At 31.3% G+C, this 11,976-nt stretch overlaps 1 protein-coding gene across 6 annotated transcripts in view; it reads left to right on the forward strand.

The window, feature by feature from the left end:
• LOC105210052 (G protein-activated inward rectifier potassium channel 3) overlaps positions 1–11,976 on the forward strand; it is a 99,031-nt gene that overhangs the window by 29,789 nt on the left and 57,266 nt on the right. For 2 of the 6 annotated variants that reach the window (XM_054225298.1, XM_054225299.1), the window contains exon 1: positions 1,119–11,976. This exon is cut by the window's right edge. The exons of the other annotated variants lie outside the window; for them this stretch is intronic. The gene's annotated coding sequence lies outside the window, so the exon portion shown is untranslated. Of the gene's footprint in view, positions 1–1,118 lie in introns of those variants that run through there. 6 annotated transcript variants of the gene reach the window in all.

The raw sequence follows: 11,976 nt of genomic DNA on the forward strand, positions 1-11,976 counted from the left end.
TGCTGTTATAGATGCTAACATAGTGCTTACATACATACATATTTACATATGTTAGAGTATACTGGATATATTTCTAGCATACATTTGAAATTCAAGGAAAACATTGTTCGAGCGCTTCAAAGTTTTTTGTAGTTTGTATACTATTAGATGCCACAGTTGAATGACTCAATATTATTTGCACCTTGGACCACCAAGCGGACGTCGTTTAGTTGTTGTTTCTTGATTTTTTTATTCTACTTTTTTTTTGCCACAATGATGACGCTACGTGTCGCTTATATGACAGCAGGCTAATGTGTCGAAGCCACACGTTTTGCATATTTAATTAAAAACGTTTCATGCGAAATCCATAGAAATTTACATAAAGGGGAATTTAAATGGTGGAAAGCAAACGAGCACACACTTATACACGCACTTCAGAGTAGCGAAAACAATTTGTTTGTTATTTTTATTGTGTAGCTGCATTTCAATTGAAGTTCATCTGAACAGGTTGTTCGAGTGTTCAATTGGCAAATCAATAAAAATTAAATAATTACAATACAAGAAATTGTTTGTAAAATAGCAAATATAATTGGCAACGGAGAAAGGTCAGTTTGATGGCTTTGCTGGCGGGCAAAATGGCTCAGTGACAGTAGAGTGCTTATATACAACCCAATATACAATTTTATATAGATAAATATGTTAATATGTATGTAAACAAATGTAATCTTTGTCGTGTTTCTATGCATAAATTAAAGGTCAATACAATACAGTAGTACTTGGATAGTTGCTTTCCCCACTTAAGTGTCCATCACTCACTCACAGCTCACTTCAGTGAAACTTCACCACTACCAGCGTAACTCATAAAGATTGTTAATGCAGGCCACAATCGGTTTTCGTAGAATACAATTGGCACATATTAATATATGAATGAGTTTTAAAAACCGTGGTTTTAACATATTACTGCTTTATTAATCACTTCTTTAACTATAAGAGCCGTCATAAAAATTGTTTATTGTAAATAATTTATTTAAAATGTGATTTTCACGCTGGTTTTTACATGTTCTTAATATGAAAATATATAAAAAGGATTTAAAAACAAAAAAAAAAAAACAAAAAATATTTCTATAATTAAAAAAAAATAAAAAAAAACCTTTTCCATCTAATAGTTTGTGACTCAAAAGTATAATTTAAGGAGTCAAAATATAAAGAAAATATATTTGTAATTTAATTTCATTTGTGTATCATATCCAGGCTTCACTGTACGCATAAACGCAGGAAATACGTAATTGGTTTCTATGTAATTAAAAATGCTGTAAAAATTGTAAAATATTTTTATGGATTTTCGTAATTACAACAGATAACAAATATCAGCTAAAGTCACTTAAACAGTGCGTTAGAGCATATAGTAAGGTGAACACAGTGTATGTACATATTTAATGATTTACGGATAGTTATACAGTCTCATGGTGTGGTTGTAAAATATTGTAAATTTCAATTGTAAAAAATTAATCCTAATCTTGATTTAGATTTCTACAACGTTTTTCACAGAGTTCTCAAAATATGCAATGTCCTAAAAATAAAACCATAGAGTGCTTCTAAAAATAAATGAAGATAACAAAGTGACAACAACCCATCACAGCTGAAAATAGCAAATACGCTATTTATAAGATAGATCGAAGATAATACTTTTAATGAATTTTTTTATTAAAATATAATTAAACTCAAAAATTAAGTGAAATCGTATAATACCGCGATAAGTATAACAAAAGAGATAAAAAAATGAAATCATTGCGAAAGACGTGCGTATTTTGCAATTTGTGGCTACTTCCTGTTGGCTTTTCAACACAAATATCAATGAAATTATAATGAATATTTCATAAACAATCGAGGTGTCTTAATACAAAAATATTATCACATTGTCAATGAGTGTGAAGTATTTACACATAAAGAGAAGAGCAGAAATGTTGGTAAAACGATTTTGGTTAATGAGACAAAAAAGCAAGTTGGAGCGCGGTGAATTACCCAGGAATATAAATATGTATATATAGTTCTTTTATGACCAATTCCGCTACCGTTAACACCTAGTTAATGAAATACCACGAATTGTTTATGCAAATGAAAGAAAAAGTAATCGCTTCAACTTAAATATATTAGGTAAAAACCACCTTTAATAAATATTTCTGTAAATAAAAAATAAAAAAAAATATGCTAGAATTATTTGACTGGTGCAGTTTAGAGAGTCAGTGTATGAATCGACGCTATAGTTGTGCGTCAAACGAGTAAATAATATTGGATTCACATTTTTATTGTTGACATTTTTCACACATCTTTCAATTATACAAACAGAAAATAATTTGTGCAATCAATCAAAAATCAATAAATTATTTGTATGAAAATGTTTTCAATTACCTAATTTACTAATTAACACTCACATACTTGTATGTATACATGTCTGTTATAACTGGATTTGATTTGCATGGGTACCACTCATGTTGACAGTAACTCAATCAGCCATTTAAATAATAGCGCTCAATTGCGGTATTATTTAGTTAAGATTATTTTTTATAGAAAACTGTTTCTAAAAAATATTGTAAATGAGAGTCATAGATGATAAAAAATATTGTACATATATAACAGAGTCTGTTCATTAACATAAGCCTTGGGCTACTTGAATCCTTAACCGATAATGTCAATACAGTGACTGTTACTTGCATGATACTGTTATCGGAGTAGAAAAGCTTAAGTTAGTGTTGGTTGTGTAAGGCCTGAGTCAATGTTTTAAAAAGCTTAATGCACACAATATTTAATCTTTTATAATTTTATTATTTTGAGTTATTAAATATACATATATTATTATTTAAAGAATTTTTGCGATTTGCCAATAACACTGTGATAGTTTTTTTCAAAAAAAAAAAAAAGACAAGACCAAATTCGACGGTTTCCCCTATTTCGGGTCCTACGAATCGAACTGCATCATTACTTTTTTGAGTTACAATCATGGTTTCATACAAAAATTTTTGTTGAAGTTTTTCATCAAAGTGGCCCATTGTAAGAGAAAGGCACATTTTTCCTCGGTCTCTAACTTTTTTAATGTTGACTTTTTTGGTAAACCTTCTTTGGCAAAGCTTCTCAGAATAAGTCCGTCTTTAAGTTCTTAGATGACTGTAAACCCCAAAATCAATGTTTTTTGTGTCCTTATAGCCAATATGTCGAAAAAACTGATATTTAATCAATTTTTTTAACTCAAAAAAGTAATGGTGCAGTTCGATTCGTAGGACCCGAAATAGGGAGAAACCGTCGAATTTGGTCTTGCCTTTTTTTGACTATCACAGTGTAATTATATTTTTTTTGTGTTGATGCAATATTCAATATTCAGTAAACGTAATAAAATGTATAAAGGAAAATATATGTATTTACTTATCAGAATTAACTGACGCAAATTAGAACAAATAGCATACTGACAAAATCTGAGCACAGAAAAAAAATAACACAAAACAAGAATTGATAAAGCTTGTTTCAAATGAAAATAGTACACGTCTGTAGACTACATACAAAAAAATATTTTTCAAAATTGTTGCTTGTACTATTACTAATGCTGGAGCACATATAAGAGGCCAGACTTTGCACTGCTTCGGAGAGACATTAATATTTCTCGATCTTTGTTCCAGCCATATCACCTGCAGTAATAAATTATATGAATCAATGATTGGGATAGAACGAATAGACTAGACTTATTTCGTACATTTAAATTTTGAAATCAGCTTAGTTGACCTAAATTAACGACAATATTGTTCAAATGATCGGCTAGGTAATCTTCGCAAAATATGAGTCTATTATTAATAGATAAGGAGAATGAGTATATTTTTTATAGACACGGATTAGTAGTGCGCTGAATATTGCGTTGATTTTGCACATAATTAAAAAAGAATTACAGAATTAAAGGGAGATAAAGACGTTCTAACTAATTTACATTTTTTGATTTATTAAGAATTGTTTTGCTTTGACATTTTTCTTCAAACGCTTTAATAAAACCTGTTTTATACTTTGTTTAGGTTTTTTTTTATAATTTTTATTGAAGTTCTAGAGCACGTAAGATTTATACTTTTATTCTTAGATCTAATAATATATTCTTAGATATAATATTGATTTCATAGAAAATATAAGAACTTTTTTCAATTATAAAGAAGGTACTTAAAAGTATACAATTCCGTAATCTATCTATTTATATAAGCTTATGTGTTTTACACAACCATCCAAAATATCTATATGGTCTATATGTAAGCATGTACCCACACTTCGATTAAATGATAAAGCATGAGACACAGTCGTGTGATTACTTCGTGATATTCACATACTCTTTCATACAAATAAGCGTATTTTATGTGATTTCTATTCACGAGTACCTACTTACTACATTTCAAAGATAATGTCAGATGTGAAGGGCGCCTGCGGCTTTAATTTCAAGTAAAACGCTCATTTTATTACGCTAATAAACTCATAAAATTGACAGAGATTTGTGTATCAATGGAAATTTACAATTGCGCGAGTACAAAGTAAAATAAGTGATGATAATAAAGAAATAAAAAATGATAATTATTAAAAAAAATGTTATTAAAATTTTAATTATAATCAGCATATGGTGATAATTTAGTTAAATTAACATGAAAACAAAAATTTTGGCATTTGTACATACATATATACATGTCTGTCTATAGAACACATGCAAATCTATATTCAACTTATTACAGTTATCTTACTATTATTAACATTTTATTTTCACTTTTGTGAGTAATACGAGTATTATTTGCACTAATGCCTTATAAAAATAGTAACAATAGTCAATTCTACTAAATAATACTTTAAGCTATAGACATACTTACATATGTACCTGTGTCCTAAAAGAAAAGCCTATTTAAATCGTAGTGTAAATAATGCCTAGTGAATTATTCATCGCCTATCTGTGAAAATAAAAATTCGTCACAATAGCATTAAACAGAATAGCCATAGCTTATTGCTAAATGGCGATACTAAAGTTGTGACGCATACAACGCTGACAGTTTTGGGCCTGTTTTCGCAAGCGTCAAGTTTTGGTGTTTGCTTTAATGTTCAAAAGAGAGTAACATAACCGAAATCTATATAAATAGGTAGAGGCTAAGACAGTTTAGCTATCGTCTTTTTTTGATGCAGTTTGACAGCTAAATATTTTAGGTTGTGACGTCATGAACTAGAGAAGTGAAATGCCAATAATTTCTATGAAAATTTGACAGCTCAACTATGTTGCCTCTCTCATGCGCTCGCTTATAATATTGCGTTGAAAAAAAATCGTATTTAAATAAAATCAAAAATATTTATTTCAAAAATTAAAAATAATATATTTTTTTAATTGATTTCTCCATTGAATATATTAAATTTTGATGCATGCCTATGTATATTGAAACACATCTAATCTTCTGCGACCACGTACATTAACCCACGAGCCAGATTGTTATATTTGATGACGCTAATGCGGTAGACGACTCATACATACATATATGTACTTTCTTATTGCTAAAATTTTAATTACCTCACGCGGTCAACATATGTTCGAATTGTACTTAGTGGTGACGTACCAAAAACTTAATCAATATGAGTTGGTTTATCTATAACTGGCATAATAAATATAAATAACGCCGGTATATTCCCACTGTAGTAAGAAGCTCTTATCAATTTATGTTTGACAGACTTCTTATTAAGTCGCACAGTGGAAATGTTTATAAATATGCTATATTAATAAATGTGTGATGAATACCTGTCGGATTGTTTTAGTATAGTTTTGGTGGTATTTATTGTTGATTTCGCAACAGTTTTAGTTTGATATTTGTTTGACGGAAATTAAAATTTGTGAAATAGAAATACCCACCAATCCCGATAGACTACTTATCATTATGGCGCATAGTTGGTGATTAGTTGTTGAGGGTACTTTGATTAGGCAAGTATCAAAATAATGGTAGGGCTTATGAAATTGATAGACAACAACTTGTTTGTGTTGTGTTGAAAAAAAGCAGTTGGAAACAAAATTTTTTAGTACATCAATTTCTAGGGAAGCACGGGAATTCCGATTTTTAATCACTAACTGAGTTCTTGTAAACAACTCTTATCAACAAAATGTTAACAGCTCGCATTTTGATTATGTAATTTGTAGTAAGTTTAAGGGATTCGCTTTAAATGTCTCATGAGCCTTGGTAGGAAAAATAAAACTTTATTTGAACTTAATGATCATTTAATTTCCTTTAGCCATTCTTCAACATTTTCTAACAGTTCAAAAAGCGCCTACTACTGCTCTACTGCTTGCCAAAGGTTTGTTCGATTCACCACTCTTAAGAAATTTTAAAGATTCTTTTAAAGGAAACGTTTCACTTTGATTTATTTACTGTCTATCTTATACACATTCCTCCATTTTTGAGCTTTTTTATTGCATTTGATAATGCAACTTTCCAGACAGTTTATTAACCTCCAATTGGCTTATCATATGGCATTCGCTTTCTTTGTATCTCCTGTTTTTGAATTTTGATTGATGTTTCTTTTTGTGTACTAATAATTTTATAATCTCTCTTGCCTGTTTTTTAAAAGCAAGGGAAACATAGGCCGGCCAATTTGGCAAGCACCATCTGCTTTGTAGACTATTGGTCTGTGGTTGATTAATGTAATTTTCTTTAGAAAATGTTATTTTTCCGGCTTTTAATAGTGGTATTTTGGTTTCTGTTTTTTGGAAAACCAACGCGAAAAAGATTATTGCAATCAGCGGAAATGATTTTCATGAAATCATATGAGAGTTAAGTGATGAAATCAATGACGTCTAGCAAACGTTGTATATAACAAAGCTGATGTATTAAATTGTTAACATTTTTTGCAATTTTTGTATACCAAAAATATATAAAAAGTGTGAAGCCCTCGAAAAAAAATTGTTTTTAGGAAAACTAATGTAGTTTTCTAAGAATTTCAGACTAAACTTTTAATTTAGACAACATTGAACATTTTACTAATTGACTCAATTAACAGATTGTCGATTTATGCTAATTGAATGTCAATTAAAAACAAGTAAATCCTAAAGAGTGGTATGTAAATGCACATGTATCTTCCAAGTACCCCACTTAGTATATAAAAAACCCCTCACTGTGTATATGTTTATTATTGTTATTCTTATTTTTAGCTTGCGCCAATAAATTTTCAGCGTGCTACAGCATTAACATTTTATTTTCGTATTATCAATGCCATAAAAATCTCAGGTAGTTAATAATAGCTTGAGCACATACATGTGTATACAAATAAATATATACATTGATACATATGTACATGCTTATGATTTTACATAGTCATTTACTAGCTCACGCGCCTCTACGCGCTAGACAAATGTTGATCCAAGTGTTCCTCCAACTAAGCTACAACATAATTTATGCCTTAGACACGAGGTTGCAATATATAAGCAGTTATACTGTAGCTTAAAAGCAGTGACAGTCAGTGGAGTTATTAATTTTGTTGAGATTATATTAGATTACCTTCATCATGTGGAAATTTGCTTTAGTTTTTGCTGCCTAAATGTATTACGTAGATGCATTTTTGGTATAAGAAATGCTTCTGACATAAGATGCGATGCGTTGGCTTTGAGAGTAATCTGTAAGCATGATCAATTATTGTAATGTTAAAAAAAAAGGTTTTTAGGTGAGCACTATCTACGAACTATGTAGGAATATAAATTTGGGCGCCTTCCTGATCTTAGTGATCTGCTGAGATCAGCAATAGATCTAGTACACCATTCGATGAAGTTCAGTTTATGTTTCATAGTATCCGAACAGATCTTAAGCTTCTTCCAATTTGAGAAGCACTTTTTTAGCACTTAAAATTATTTCTTCAAGTTCAATTTGTTGATATCAAATGTGGTCTACTGATCAGCTGATGTGCTCAATATGTTTGTATTTTTTTGAATTTCTCTTTTCCCTTTTTGAATTACTATTTTATTTGTTTACTCGCACAATAATTCGTCAATTGCCTCGATCAGTTTTAATAAATTTGCGATCTATTTTTATGTTGAGCTAAAAAGTGTCTGATGATGAACGTGTCCCAAGCTGCGATCATGTCGAATCATTGTCCATTGCACCATATGTACATATTTGTCTTGTATGACAGGCTCATGTACATATGTGTACATACAAATTGGCTGTTTTTCGCACCTTCGCACTGTGCAAACATAAACCTTTTGACTGACGCAAACTTTGTGCTTCAACAATAATTGGAGGAAATAAATAAAAAAAAAATATTGACTTGTGGCACAAGTGTTTCAGTTTTGCATTTTAAATTAATGTACGCGGATCGAATTGTATACACCCAAATCAATATTTACATAATGTATGAATATGAAATTTAAAAGTAGTACATGGTAATAAGAATTACGTGTTCCAAAAAAATTGATCGCGGAGTTCAAGAACGTGTCTTTTGTTTTACATCTCTTTTTTGTTGGTCCATGAGAGCGTGGAGTAATTGAGAAGAGTATATCGAAGGGGTTTGAGGTTAGCATATACTTATTTTCAAGATCTCTATTTGTCTTACTACTATAATGTCTACATACCTCTACTTCAAGGTTTTTGTCATGAAGAATTTAAGTCAGTAAAAAATTATCTATATGATCAGCTCAATTAGATCCTTGTTACAATACTAATGGAAAAGTAAAAGTCTCAGCTTATATGTTATTGAGTTTTTTTTTCAAATATATTACATACACATCCTTAATTATATGTCGGCCATATCATTGAGAAGAGTATTTCGAAGAGAAGCAATATTTTATATACCCTATATAAGTATACTCGTTTAATCTCTTTTTTAGTGTTAATTTCTTATTAAAATATATTAAAGCATTGCATATTTCTATACGATCTGTGGACATTAATAGATTCACCTTAAATGACACTAACAGCTCGCCTGACAGATGTTGGTATCTGTTGCATTTCTGCTAAGATGATGACATCTATAAGAATTACACTGTACAACACAATTTATCTTAGAAGGCTACAAAGGTTGTGAGAGATCTTTAAGGCATTATTTATTCTCGATTTAAAATCTTGTGAACGCAACTTTCTGCAATTTGACAAATGAGTTAGGAATTCCCACTCTCTACTATCGAGTTCTCGATAAATTTTGAAAGCCTTTGCATCATAGCATCATATTCTCTTCCAACACATCTATCATCATCGAGGTTTGAATATTTTTTGTTGTATTTCATTTGTTACATGTGATAAGTTTTTGCAACACGACATGTGACCCAATATTGCAAATTTTTTGGCAACAATTTACACTATCTTGCTTTTTTTTCTTTTGTTAGCTGTGCAAAGCGTAAAATTTGCAATTAATTGTGAATTTGTGAAATTCTGACAAATACAACATTTTTGAGTGTGTTTTCGTGTGAAAAATATAAATAAATGAGCCATGCCTTTTTCTAGGATAAACAAACCAGAATTAGTTTATACTAAAAATGGTCAAATAAAAGCCTTAATTATTGTTTCGTCTATTTAAATCAGTATAAAAATATATTATTATTTAAATGTTTGCCACTGTGGACCCCCATGTGCATGCACTTTCGATTAAATTATCTTTTAAATTAAATAAACTCGAGGCACTGCTGATGGATATGCGGCAGATGTATCCCATTCATATAGTATATAAAAATATATGCAGAAAAAAAGAGAGCGGCAATTGAACTTATGTATGTATTTTACATGCACATTGGCGGAAGAATTTTGAGTTCAAAATACGCTGCTCATGGCAATTATAAGATTACAGCAGGTATTACATTAAGTATTTGCAATATATTGTATTACTGGTAGGGTAATCTTTAATTCAATAAAGGAAATTCGGAGTGTTCTCAATGCAATATTAGGCTGATGGTGTATGGGATATAGAAACATAGCATTCGTTCATGCGAGATTGATTCAAAAAAAATATTTGATAGTTGAAGCACAGTTTGCTAACTTTTTCCAAAATCATCTCTGTTTTATCGGCTAATTTAGTGTGTATCTCATCTAAGAAACACTAAAATTCTTATAATATTTTGTGAATATAAATATAAAAACTATTTTTAAGTACAATATTATATCTATTAAATAAAATAATAAATATATATATATATATGAATAGGCATAGTCAAAAATATTCACAAAAAATTAGAACCCACTTACCTCCTAAGTCATCAAGAGTGAATAATTAAAATGTCACTTTACCACGCGTAACGGTTGAGATGAACATTTTTGTGTATGATTACTAAATATATAAAAATAAAAAAAATATATATAACAGAAAAGTTAAAAATGGCCACAATTATTTGTTCGAGATAAGAAAAAAAATTGTCAACCCTGATGAGTGAAACGACTGACGCCTTTGATAAGTAGCTGTCATCAAGAAATTTGCGTACGCCGACAGATAGTACATAGAGAGCACTGTACGATACAGTACATGCTCATTAACATTACTCACAAAGATTTCTACTGCAATAGCTGAAAAGAAAATAATGAAGTTTTGTCTAAAACATCTGCTTGGGTTCAGGATCTTTCATAATAAAAAATTGTTGGTTATTTCAAGAACAAGACCCTTAAATTTTTTGAAAAATTCAACGGTTTTTCTTCCTCTTCTTTAGCACTATAACAGTTGGTCGATCTGGGCCGAGTAGACTTCAACAATTTCTCCAATTGCCCCTTTCTCAAAATGTACATATATGGACTAACCGTCCAATTGTTCTCCGCAAGATTTTTAGAGACGTCCGAGAAAGCGTGGTCTACCGAAAAAGATGGAACCTTGAACGGTATGTTCAACAAGATCTTTAGAGCAGTCCGCTGGAGCAAGGATCTACTCGATTACTGCTAATATCCCAAGTGGAGACAGATCCCATAAAGTTCAAGGTACTTCTTGCTCGCGGGGAGGGCTATAAAGAACTTGCGGAGAACAATTGGACGGTTAGTCCATATATATACATTTTAAGACATTGCTAAATAACGGTTTAAAGAAGAAAGTAAATCATTGAATTTAATGATACAAGATATGGAACTGGCTATTATTGTGATGGTTTCACTCAAAGTAATTATATCGAGTGAACACTGTACTTTCCGTTGTCTTTTTACTATTGCTGCGTTCGCTAGGCCGTCAATCTGACCGCCAATTTGAGCTTTGCGCATATCAGTTGGTATTTAACTGACAATAATGCTTCCGTTCGGCAACACGTTGCGCCGATGTGATACTGCCAATAACAACATGTACAAGTCAACAACAACAATATGTCGCAATAGCGCCGGTGAATAACACCAAACACAGCTGCCACGCTTGTGTGACGCTTGACGGATGGCTGGGTGAGTCGTTTGCTGATCGTTCGCTTGGATAGGCAAGCCGAGCATTAGGCTAACAAGCATTGGAAGGGTGTTCTGTGAGCGGGAAATACTTGTAAACGCTTTGCCATTACAAATGAGCCACAGCAACACTACATACCCTTTCAGTGCGGCAAAATTCTATGCCGGTGTTAGTCCTGCCATTTTATTGCTATTAAAAACGTGTGCGTTTGTGTGTTGGTGAGCAGCAACAACAATAAAGCGTATGATTTATATACGAGTACAGCGTAGCTAATGTAAATAATGAATGAGCAGCATATTATTTAAATAATAAAGTCAAAGCAAATAAAAAAATGAGAAAATATTTTTCTTTAAAAAAAAAAGAAAAGAAACAAACAACAACAAGGCAAGCAGCAGCGCGTAATGTGGACTGTGAGTTGCACATTTACTCGCTCTCTCGACACCTCAGCCGCAACAATATCCGAGTCGTGGTGGTAGACGCAACAGCTCACGAGCACCAACAATAACAACAGCAACAGAAACATCAGTCAACATCAGCAAAGACATTAAGCGTTCAGTATAAATCGTCGAGTAGCTATTCGGCGGGCCCGCAGTAGCGCTGAGTAGCCAGAGATACAAAGTACTTATGCATAAC

Source organism: Zeugodacus cucurbitae, chromosome 2 (assembly GCF_028554725.1).
Source record: "Zeugodacus cucurbitae isolate PBARC_wt_2022May chromosome 2, idZeuCucr1.2, whole genome shotgun sequence".
NCBI lineage: Eukaryota > Metazoa > Arthropoda > Insecta > Diptera > Tephritidae > Zeugodacus > Zeugodacus cucurbitae.